The sequence below is a fragment of the Camellia sinensis genome, chromosome 3 (genome assembly GCF_055761805.1).
Source record: "Camellia sinensis isolate YWXY chromosome 3, ASM5576180v1, whole genome shotgun sequence".
Lineage (NCBI taxonomy): Eukaryota > Viridiplantae > Streptophyta > Magnoliopsida > Ericales > Theaceae > Camellia > Camellia sinensis.
In genome coordinates, this window is record NC_138963.1 from 73,551,936 (window position 1) to 73,563,314 (window position 11,379).

Below are 11,379 nucleotides of genomic sequence, written 5' to 3' on the forward strand. Positions count from 1 at the left end.
GTTATCAAAACTTTATGTTAAATAATCATTGCATAACATTACTCACTTTAAAAATCTATAAAAACTGTTATTTGAAGTGTGAATTATACATAATTTATTAAAATAATATATATATAATTCAGGGCAAATTACAAAAAAAAAACCCTTACGATTTCGCAAGTTTTTCAAATTAAATCTTAGGGTTTCAATTTCATCATTTTAAATTTTCCAAGTTCATTTTGTGTTAGAATCTACATCCTCTGTCCATCTCCGTATATTGAACTAACGGAGAACTTAATTTTATACGGAGAACTTAATTTTTTGTGCCAAATGTATCCGAAATTGATATCGTTCACCCCTAACCCCATATATAACCCCCAAATCTCTATTAGGGTTTCAATTTACCCTTATTTCTTCAATTTCGATAATATATAGAGAAATTTCATTCATTTATTATGGTTGTTGATATCTTTCTTGGATCCTAAAAAAAATATAAATACTTCTTGTTAATTTACAGAGGAATTCTATATATTTCACAAGAAATAGAAATACTTCAAGCACAAAGGAACTATTAAACAAACTAGTTGAATTGTGTATATTAAACAAACGTACGTTTTTGTTTATATGATAATATAGATATAAATAACTTATAGGATGTAGCATGAGATGAGAAGTAAGTAATTATATTTTACCGTAAAATGAAGGCTAATTCTATATCTAATAGTGGATGATAATAATATTATGGGGTGGTATTGCATAACTCCCTTTTTGGAGGAATATTATATGCCACCATACTATATTCCGCCTTATATCCCCAAATAAAGGTATGGTGTCAAACCAAAAGACCAGTTAAAATTAAACATTTATATTTGAAAGATGAAATTGACACATTTAAATGGGATAAATTATAGCAAAGCTCACAAATTTAACATAATTATGTTCTTTTATGATTTTAATTCACGTAACATAACCTCTTTGTCATCCATAATATATTAATTGTATAAATGAGAAAATGATATTATCATATTTTTTACACTAATATACATTTTATTATTGATAATTCATATGATTACACACCATTTTCATTAGTTGTATCTGCTCTAACCTTATTAAAAGAAGTTAATATAATTATATCAAACTTATAAGACTTATTATATTTTTTTTGCAAGTCTTAACAATATAATTTATCCTTTGAAATATTATAGACTAAAATAACCTAAAAAACAGACAACGGGGATTGGCCCAATGGAACGACGACGAACTATCAGGTGTGGTAAGAAGGAGGTCAAAGATTCGAGCTGATGAAATAACCACGAACCATTTCAATTGTAAATTGTAATTTAATTATAGTAACATATTAATGCTACCTTTGTAATAATAATAATAAAAAAACCCTTAAAAACATATAGTAATTTTTTGAAATTTGTCTATGCTTCGCCAACAATTTTAAGGGTGCAAGGGATGGAAACTATTTAAAGGTGAGTTTGGGACAAGTATAAAAAAGTCCCTTTTTTTTGTCTTTTTCTTTTTTTTTCCCCTTACATTTACTTTTTTTTTAAAAAAAAAAATTGTTTTATATTTTTTGGGTGTAAAAAATATTTTTTGGGTGTTTCTAGTGTAGTAAGATCTAAAAAATAAAATTTTCAAAAAATCAAGGTCCGTTTAGTTCTCTTTTCAAATTGTAATTCTAATAAAAAAAATTCAAAACTCTTTTTAAAACTCATAATCAAACACACAATTCAAAACTCAAGTCAAAAACTATTTTCAAAATTCATAAATAAACATACAACTCAAAACTCAATTTAAAACTCTTTTCAAAACTTATAACTAAAATTTTTCAAAACTCTATTTTTTTTCAAAAAATTATTTTTTTATTTTGTTTTTTAAAATTATTTTTAGAATCATAATTTGAGTGTGGAATTGTATTTTGAGTTATGAGTTTTGAGTTGAATTTTAAAAAGAGTTTTGAGTTGTATTTTTTTAATGTATATTGTATTTCATACAATTGTGAATTGTATTTTTTTTTAATATTTGAGTTTTATTTTTTTAATATTTAAAAATTTTAAAAAATTTAATTTTTATTTTAAATATTTTTAAAAAAGTTTAATTCTAATTATTTTATCTTATTTTATAAATATTTTTATTTTTTAATATATTAAATATTCTTTAATTTTTTTTAAATTTTAATTTAAAAAAAAAATTGGATCGCCATATATATCTAAATCATAACAAATTATTTGGCCAATACTTAAAAAATAACAAAAATTATTTTTCAAAAAAAATAAAATAAAAAATATTTCAAAAAAATGTAAAATAAAAAATAATTTTAAAGAACAAAATAAAAAATATTTTTCGAAAAAAATTTGGTTATGAGTTTTGAAAAGATTTTTTAAATTGAGTTTTGAGTTATGTGTTTGGTTATGATTTGGGCTTTGTTTGTCGTAATCTAAAAAAGTCAAAAAGTTACTATCCTATTTAAGTGACATCATCTTATTAAGTCACATCACCTCTCTATTACATCACTTTAAACTCAACTCATACCCAACCCATATTTCATAAAAAGTCAAAAAGTGTATTTATTTAGATTATCTCAAGCAACCCCTTGAGTATAAAGTTGTGTTTTGAGTTTAAAATATTTTAAAAAATAAAATAAAATATTTAAATTTATAAAAAAAATTAAACTAAATTTTTCTTAAATGTTTTTAAATATTTAAAAAAAATAAATCCAAAACATTTCAAAATATAATTCAAAATTTTAAAACTCAAAACTCAAAATACAATTCAAAACTCTTTACAAAATTCAAAATCCAAAATTCAAAAACTCAAAACTCAATTCAAAACTCATAACCAAATAAATTTTCTTTTTTAAAAAATTCAACTCACAACTCCACACTTAAATTATAATTTCACACTTAAATGATAATTCTAAAACTAAATCAAACGGAGCCCAAAGTTTTTAGTAGACCTTTGTTCTTTGACTTTTCTAATATGTCTAGTTATGCATTTTGGGATTTGCTTAAATGTATTTTTCAACTTTTTACAACAATATACGTAAAAATATAAAGAGGTGATATAACCTAAATAAGCGCACTTATCAAATAACCTTCACGTGGTTTGTGCCATGTGTGGTTTACCCATTAACATTAGGAAATGACCACATAACCCCACGTGATTTATGGATTACAGTATACCATTAAATATTGAACCTAAATTTCAATGTTTGAAAATTAAAAAGTCAAGGGCCAAAGTGATATAGGGGGGCTGTTAGTATAATTCACCCAAAAATTAAAATACATGTACTTGAGGGCAAAAGTGTATTTTAACAAGTTAATTCCATGAGATTGTTTATCCCACCATTTGTATCTCACATCCCCTATAATACAATAATCTCACATATAAAGGACATAGAGTCTGATTGAACTCATAATCCGACCTACAAATTTTCAACCAAACAATAGACTACTCCTGAAATGGACATGGAGTCCAATCCCCTTTTTCAATCCTTCCAAACAAAAACCCTAGCTTCCTTTCAATCTAGATCTTGGACTACAGGGGGTTGTCTCAGTTTGTGCAGTTTACTATGAGCTCTATTTTGATAATTTGAATCGTTTATTTGTAAGGCTTTTTATGTATGTCATCCAGTAAAGAAATTATGTCAATCTAATAATTTTAGGTCATGGTTTGATTGGCATGTTTTGATTGGCTGACTAGGAGGTGGGATTGGAATTTGGAGTGATAATGAGATGGGTCCCACATTGACTTATTTGGTAGCTTTATTATTAAGTGGGGATTGCTACTCTACGGTGTGTTTGTTTTGAAGGATTAGGGGGTGGGATTGGACTATTAGTCTCACCGGACTAATAGTCCATTGTTTGTTTCATTTTTTTTGTTTCGGACTAATAGTTCCCCTTGGACTATTAGTCCCACAAATATGGAATTATCCTATCCCATGGGAGGGTGTAGGATAGAACCCATGGGATTGGTATCCCATGAGATTATTTTGTGAAATGTCCATTTTACTGTCCATGTTACTACTTAGCAAACAATTAGAAAATGATAAAATAGTCTTTTGAACATTTATAAACTATTTTTTTAGTATTGTTAATTTAAAATTATATATTAAATAAAAAAATTTAATTATAAATTAAATTTAATTAAAAATAATAAATTATAAATTATGGCCTTATAAATTAAATTTTTTTAGTGTTGTTAAAAAATTAAATTTACATATTAAATTAAATTATTTTTTTAGTGTTGTTAATTTAAAATTATATATTAAATAAAAAATATAAATTATAAATTAAATTTATTTAAAAATAATAAATTATAAATTATGGCCTTATAAATTAAATTTTTTTAGTGTTGTTGAAAATTTAATTTATATATTAAATAAAATTATTTTTTATTGTCGTTAATTTAAAATTATATATTAAATAAAAAATATAAATTATAAATTATAAATTATAAATTTAATTTAATTGAAAATAATAAATTAAAATAATTAAAATATTGTGCAAAAAATAAAATAAAACAAATTTTTATTTAATCTAGCTAAAAATAATTAAAATATTAAAGCTATGTTTAATATTGCTATTACTTAGTAAATAATTAAAAATGATAAAATAGTCATTTGAGCATTTATCATTCTCCATAATATCCCAAACAAACATTGGATAACTAAAAATAATCCAATCCAGACATCTAATCTCATGACTAAACAAACATAATATACAAATTTAGTCCAATCAAATAATTCCATAACAATATATCCCAGGACTAATAGCCCGATGAATTATAATCCCCCCTTATCTAATCCGTTCCCCTGCATAGACTGTTAGTCCCACACCACAGTCGGCTTAGCTTTCCCTCACAGGAGATGAGATTGAAAAATCAATCACTAAGAGATTGAAATACACTTTTACCCTCAATTGTTGCCTTCATTCAATGGTGTATAAATAAATATTTTTTATCCTACATCTCCAATCTAATATTACCATAGCACTAATCCTCATCATTCATTCCCACTTACTCATAATCTCATTCAATTTAATCCGTGAAACAAACGTGGCCTTAACTTATTTAATTTATGGCATTTGTATCTAAAAAAATAAAAACAAGTGTGTATTTTTGAAATAAATCATTTTTTTGAGTCATAAACATAATAAATTGAATATATTATAATTATTGAATCGACCTAATATATTTTTGTATGACATACATGAAGTGTTTTATAAAATGAACGATTCGAATAATTAAAATAGAACTCGTGATAGGTCCACAGGCTCAAACAACTACATCCAATACATTGATCGGAGACGCCCAAACTTGCTTAAAAAAAGTTTTTTTAAGAAAAAAATTATTTTAAATTTATGTATCTCTTAATAACTATATATATTTATACATATGTATATATCTAATGGAGGTAGCAATTTGTTGGGTCTCATATTTGTTTAATTTTTATTCAATAGTTGTTAACATGTTGAGTGGTGTGGTACTTGAATTTTTGGAAACATATTTTAGAAATCTTACAAACTTTTGGAAAGTGTTAGATTAATATATTTTTTGACTTTTTATATTAAAAAAAATGTGAAATATGAGTTTGATTTGAAGTGATGTAGTAGAAAAGTCATATGACCCAAATAAGATAATTGTGACCAAAATAAGATAAAATAACATGTTCTATTTTAGCACATACCAAATAAGCACAAAGATAAAAAAAAAAAATTCAAATTTACTTATTTAGTGTACTTTTAAATTTTATATAAAAAGATATGTAAAAAAAAAATAATATGACCTAAACAACTCCTTATTGCATTAATATGTTTTGCAGTAAAAATGTGTTTTGCTTTATAGATTAAGTTTTTAACTATTTTCGAACACGACGGTGATTTTGAAGTTTTTGATTCTATTGGTTAGAAAAGTGAGCGGTTCCTATAAAGGGAGATCTAGAATTTTTTCTTTTTTAAATACTTGTATTTAATTAATTTATAACATATTCTTGTATTAGAGGAAATCATATTATTTGAATATTTGATTCAGCAGATTTTAATTCTCATATTTAAAGTGTTTTATAGTTAATTTTACCTTTACAAATATTTTTTGAATAGTTAACAACTTAGTGGTGTGAATATTCATATTTTACAGTATGAATATTCATATTGATGTATGAATGTTCACATTGACGGTGTGAATATTCGTGGAACATTCGCACAGTCAATATGAATATTATTATTAGAGGTATTTTGATAATTATGTTACACATAGGACTTGTTGGAATATAAAAAATAATAATTTAGATTAAATGAAATATAAGTAAGTGAATAAGGATTTATGAATAAATGTCCCTTCTATAAATAACATATTACACTACAAATTTAAAGTCATAGGACCATGTTGTTTGGGTTTATAGGGTCCATCATGATTTATGTTTTGTTAATTCAAACGGTTCATTTTTAAAACCAGGATTTGGGGTGAGTATTGTGACAACACTCGTACTGTCACATCCCGTGAGGTTATAATCATATTTTAATAATCCGAATCATTCATATTATAAAGTTGTTGAAAATATTATTCATATAAAAAAATGAGGTTAATTAGACAAGTATAGGCTCCATGACCAAGCCTTAATTGTTTTTTAAAAAAATTATCAAAATCATGATAACCGTTTAAGTTCTTAAACATAAACATAATCATAGTATGGGTTATAGATATTTAGTTAATCTAAATTTTTCATAAATCATTTATTTGACAAATCTTACACTATGAATGGTTCAGATTATTAAAATAAATTCGTGGCACGCCCTCACGGGCTCACAATACGGTGATGTGCCTATAAGACATAACATCAACCCCAAGTCCCAACCTGTAGATCATCTATGAAAAAAATCAGGTTGATCCAATAATCGTAATCATGTTAATTCATAACATTTATTTGTAATAAAATAAATGATAAATATTATTTGAAAATAGACTATCTATTTTTTTGGAAATAAATGTAATAAACTAACGTGATTATGATTATCGTATCGACTTGATTTTTTTCTTGATTGATCTATGCATTATGATTTAAAAATAAACAGTTCAAATTATCAAAACGGGACTTATAATGAGTTCCACATGCCCAAACAATACTGCTGAGTCCACTTTTTGAACCGAAGAAAAGCTGTACTTCAAATTTAATAATATTATTTAAAGAACAAATCTTAATAACATTACCTTAAAGAACAAATTAGAGATTTAAGGTATAAATCTTAATGATATTAAATTAGAAATTAAGGAATAAATATTAATGAGATTAATGTATTTTACATTATTTGTGAATGTGAGTAATGGTGTTTGTACGGGGAGCAAATATTCCGGCGTGCCCGTATTCCTTTCTTCCGAGTTCCGTCGTTATCCGATCACCTGCGAGCCAATAGGGGTGAGCTACCCGGCGGTGTGTGGCCGGAAAAACCCTCCGACGATCAAGTTAGCACACACCTTAGAAGGAATATAGAGAAGGGGGAGAGTTTGTGTGTAAGAATTTCTTACAGAGATGTTCGTGTGTCGCGTATGGGGGGCGCAGACATGCCTATATACCTTCTGAGCCCCTTACCCACTCCCAGTCATCTCCTGACACGTGGCTCTGCTATCCCATCTGTCAGCATAGACCTTGCTGAACATCACCTAATCTCAACTGCCTGACTTCACAGCTGGAGCTCGGCAGCCGAGCTGCTCTACCACGGCCATGCCATGCTTCATACCCATGCGCCTAACCGGACAAACACATGGAGGACCGGGCTAGGCGGCATCCCGGCAAAGCCTAACCCGGGTACCTCCTTTGGTCGGCCTTCCTGCCGGTCAATCAACTACCTCGGCTGACCACGCCTTTCCGGGCGCCGGTCACTCGGTCTGTCTGGCATCGACCATCCTCGGACCGAGCATCCTGGTCCGACCGGTCACTTCCTGGCCGAGCAGTTTCTGTTCGGTCTGGGGTGACACACACTCAGTCCAAACTCTGCCCGGCCCAAATCTGTCCGGCACAACTCTGCCCGGCCCAAATCTGTCTGGCACAACTCTGTCCGGTCCAAATCTGTCCGGCACAACTCTGCCCGGCCCAAATCTGTCCGGCACAACTCTGTCCGGCCCAAATCTGTCCGGCACAACTCTGCCCGGCCCAAATCTGTCTGGCACAAAGTCCATATCATTAATCTCCCTCTCAATTGCCCCTTAATTCCGTCCGCTGAAGCGTGACTGGGATTACCTATCCCGATCGGGGTAATACTTCCTCGGTCCTCAATATGCAAGATGGTGACCGTACTAAGAAAGCGAGCAAGGTCCGCTCCACGACTTCCTTCTTGGCGAGCAACATCAGCTCGGTCAAGGAACTTCCAAGGTCAGCGAGCAAGGTCCGCTCCGCGACTTGCTTCTTGGCGAGCAACAACAGCTCGGCAAAGAACTTCCAAGGTCGGCGAGCAAGGTCCGCTCCGCGACGTGCTTCTTGGCGAGCAACATCAGCTCGGTCAAGGAACTTCCAAGGTCGGCGAGCAAGGTCCGCTCCGCGACTTGCTTCTTGGCGAGCAACAACAGCTCGGTCAAGGAACTTCCAAGGTCGGCGAGCAAGGTCCGCTCCGCGACTTGCTTCTTGGCGAGCAACAACAGCTCGGTCAAGGAACTTCCAAGGTCGGCGAGCAAGGTCCGCTCCGCGACTTGCTTCTTGGCGAGCAACAACAGCTCGGTCAAGGAACTTCCAAGGTCGGCGAGCAAGGTCCGCTCCGCGACTTGCTTCTTGGCGAGCAACAACAGCTCGGCCAAGGAACTTCCAAGGTCGGCGAGCAAGGTCCGCTCCGCGACTTGCTTCTTGGCGGACAAGATCAGCTCGGCCAAGGAACTCCAAAGAAGGGGAGCAAGGTCCGCTCCGCGACTTCCTTCTTGGCGGACAAGATCAGCTCGGCCAAGAAACTCCAAAGAAGGGGAGCAAGGTCCGCTCCGCCACTTCTTTCTTGGCGGAAAAGATCAGCTCGGCCAATGAACTCCAAAGAAGGCGAGCAAGGTCCGCTCCGCCACTTCTTTCTTGGCGGACAAGATCAGCTCGGCCAAGGAACTCCAAAGAGGGGGAGCAAGGTCCGCTCCGCGACTTCTTTCCTGGCGGACAAGAACAGCTCGGCCAAGGAACTCCAAAGAAGGCGAGCAAGGTCCGCTCCGCCACTTCTTTCTTGGCAGACAAGAGCAGCTTGGCCAAGGAACTCCAAAGAAGGCGAGCAACATCCGCTCCGCGACTTCTTTCCTGGCGGACAAGAACAGCTCGGCCAAGGAACTCCAAAGAAGGCGAGCAAGGTCCGCTCCGCCACTTCTTTCTTGGCAGACAAGAGCAGCTTGGCCAAGGAACTCCAAAGAAGGCGAGCAACATCCGCTCCGCGACTTTCTTCTTGGCGAGCAAGAACAGCTCGGCCAAGGAACTCCAAAGAAGGCGAGCAAGGTCCGCTCCGCCACTTCTTTCTTAGCAAATAAGAGCAGCTTGGCCAAGGAACTCCAAAGAAGGCGAGCAACATCCGCTCCGCGACTTTCTTCTTGGCGAGCAACATTAGCTCGGCTGAAACTTCGGAGTTAAACAAATCATCAACTCTTCAGCCGGAGTAAGACATCTCGGCTGGAACCTCGCAGTTGAGCAAATCATCAACTCTTCAGTCGGAGTAAAACATCTCGGCTGGAACCTCGCAGTTGAGCAAATCATCAACTCTTCAGCCGGAGTAAATCATCTCGGCTGGAACCTCGCAGTTGAGCAAGTCATCAACTCTTCAGCCGGAGTAAATCATCTCGGCTGGAACCTCGCAGTTGAGCAAGTCATCAACTCTTCAGCCGGAGTAAAACATCTCGGCTGGAACCTTGCAGTTGAGCAAATCATCAACTCTTCAGCCGGAGTAAATCATCTCGGCTGGAACCTCGCAGTTGAGCAAGTCATCAACTCTTCAGCCGGAGTAAATCATCTCGGCTGGAACCTCGCAGTTGAGCAAATCATCAACTCTTCAGTCGGAGTAAAACATCTCGGCTGGAACCTCGCAGTTGAGCAAATCATCAACTCTTCAGCCGGAGTAAAACATCTCGGCTGGAACCTCGCAGTTGAGCAAGTCATCAACTCTTCAACCGGAGTAAATCATCTCGGCTGGAACCTCGCAGTTGAGCAAATCATCAACTCTTCAGTCGGAGTAAAACATCTCGGCTGGAACCTCGCAGTTGAGCAAGTCATCAACTCTTCAACCGGAGTAAATCATCTCGGCTGGAACCTCGCAGTTGAGCAAATCATCAACTCTTCAGTCGGAGTAAAACATCTCGGCTGGAACCTCGCAGTTGAGCAAATCATCAACTCTTCAGCCGGAGTAAAACATCTCGGCTGGAACCTCGCAGTTGAGCAAGTCATCAACTCTTCAACCGGAGTAAATCATCTCGGCTGGACACAGAAGAGTAGGCCCCTTATCCACTATTATTTCGGACACAACAAAGCTCTTCAACAAAAGTAATTCACTTCTATTACATTGACAAAAAGAGTATTTGCATTCAGAAGTGTAGGGGAAACAAGTCCCTCAAAAAATTACATAAGGCCGCATTCCATGGCCGGGGTACGCCTTTGCCATCCAAATCTTCTAAGTTGTATGCCCCCTTGCCCGGTTATCTTGTAAGGCTCCTCCTAGTTTGCCCCTAGCTTGCCTTCACCCGGCACTAGTGCGTTACCCATGACCTTCCTTAAAACCCAGTCGCCCACTTGCTCGTTGCCATCGAGGTTGTCTCCGCGGTGGACGTCGCCGCATCATCCTCTACTTGGATGTGCTCATTGATGCGCTGCATTAGGTGCCACATGGATGTCTGCTGGTTCATTGTAAGCGAATCCCTCAGCCTATGTCCGAGCGGGAGACCGCGCTTGTATTGCGTGATCGCAAGGTTGACCGGGCAATCCAAGATCTCGTTGAAGGTTTCCCAATACCTCGAGTTGTATGCCTTCAGTGTGTCGCTCGGCTCCATCTTGACACTGAAAAGGTGGTCAACTTCCTTTGGCGTTTTGGTGTTGGTTTTGAAGCGCGTCACAAAGGCTTCGGCCAACTGCTGCCACCTTTCTATGCTCTCCTCCGGCAGCCTCTCAAACCATTTCAAACCCAGCTCACCCAAACTTGACGGGAAGATAAGGCACATAAGAGCGTCATTCTGCCTATGTCCGGCCATGACCTGTAGGAAGTGGCTTACATGCATATAGGGATCGGTTTTTCCGTCGTAGAGCGTGAACTTAGGTTGGTGGAAGCCCGCGGGAAGCGCTGTTGTTTCTATCTCCACGGAGAAAGGGGTGGCGCTCAACCTTGCCAAGTCGGAATCCATAAGGAGTGGCGCCGCTAGGCGGGGTGGAGGCATTCCGACCTCCTGGCTGGCGTGAAC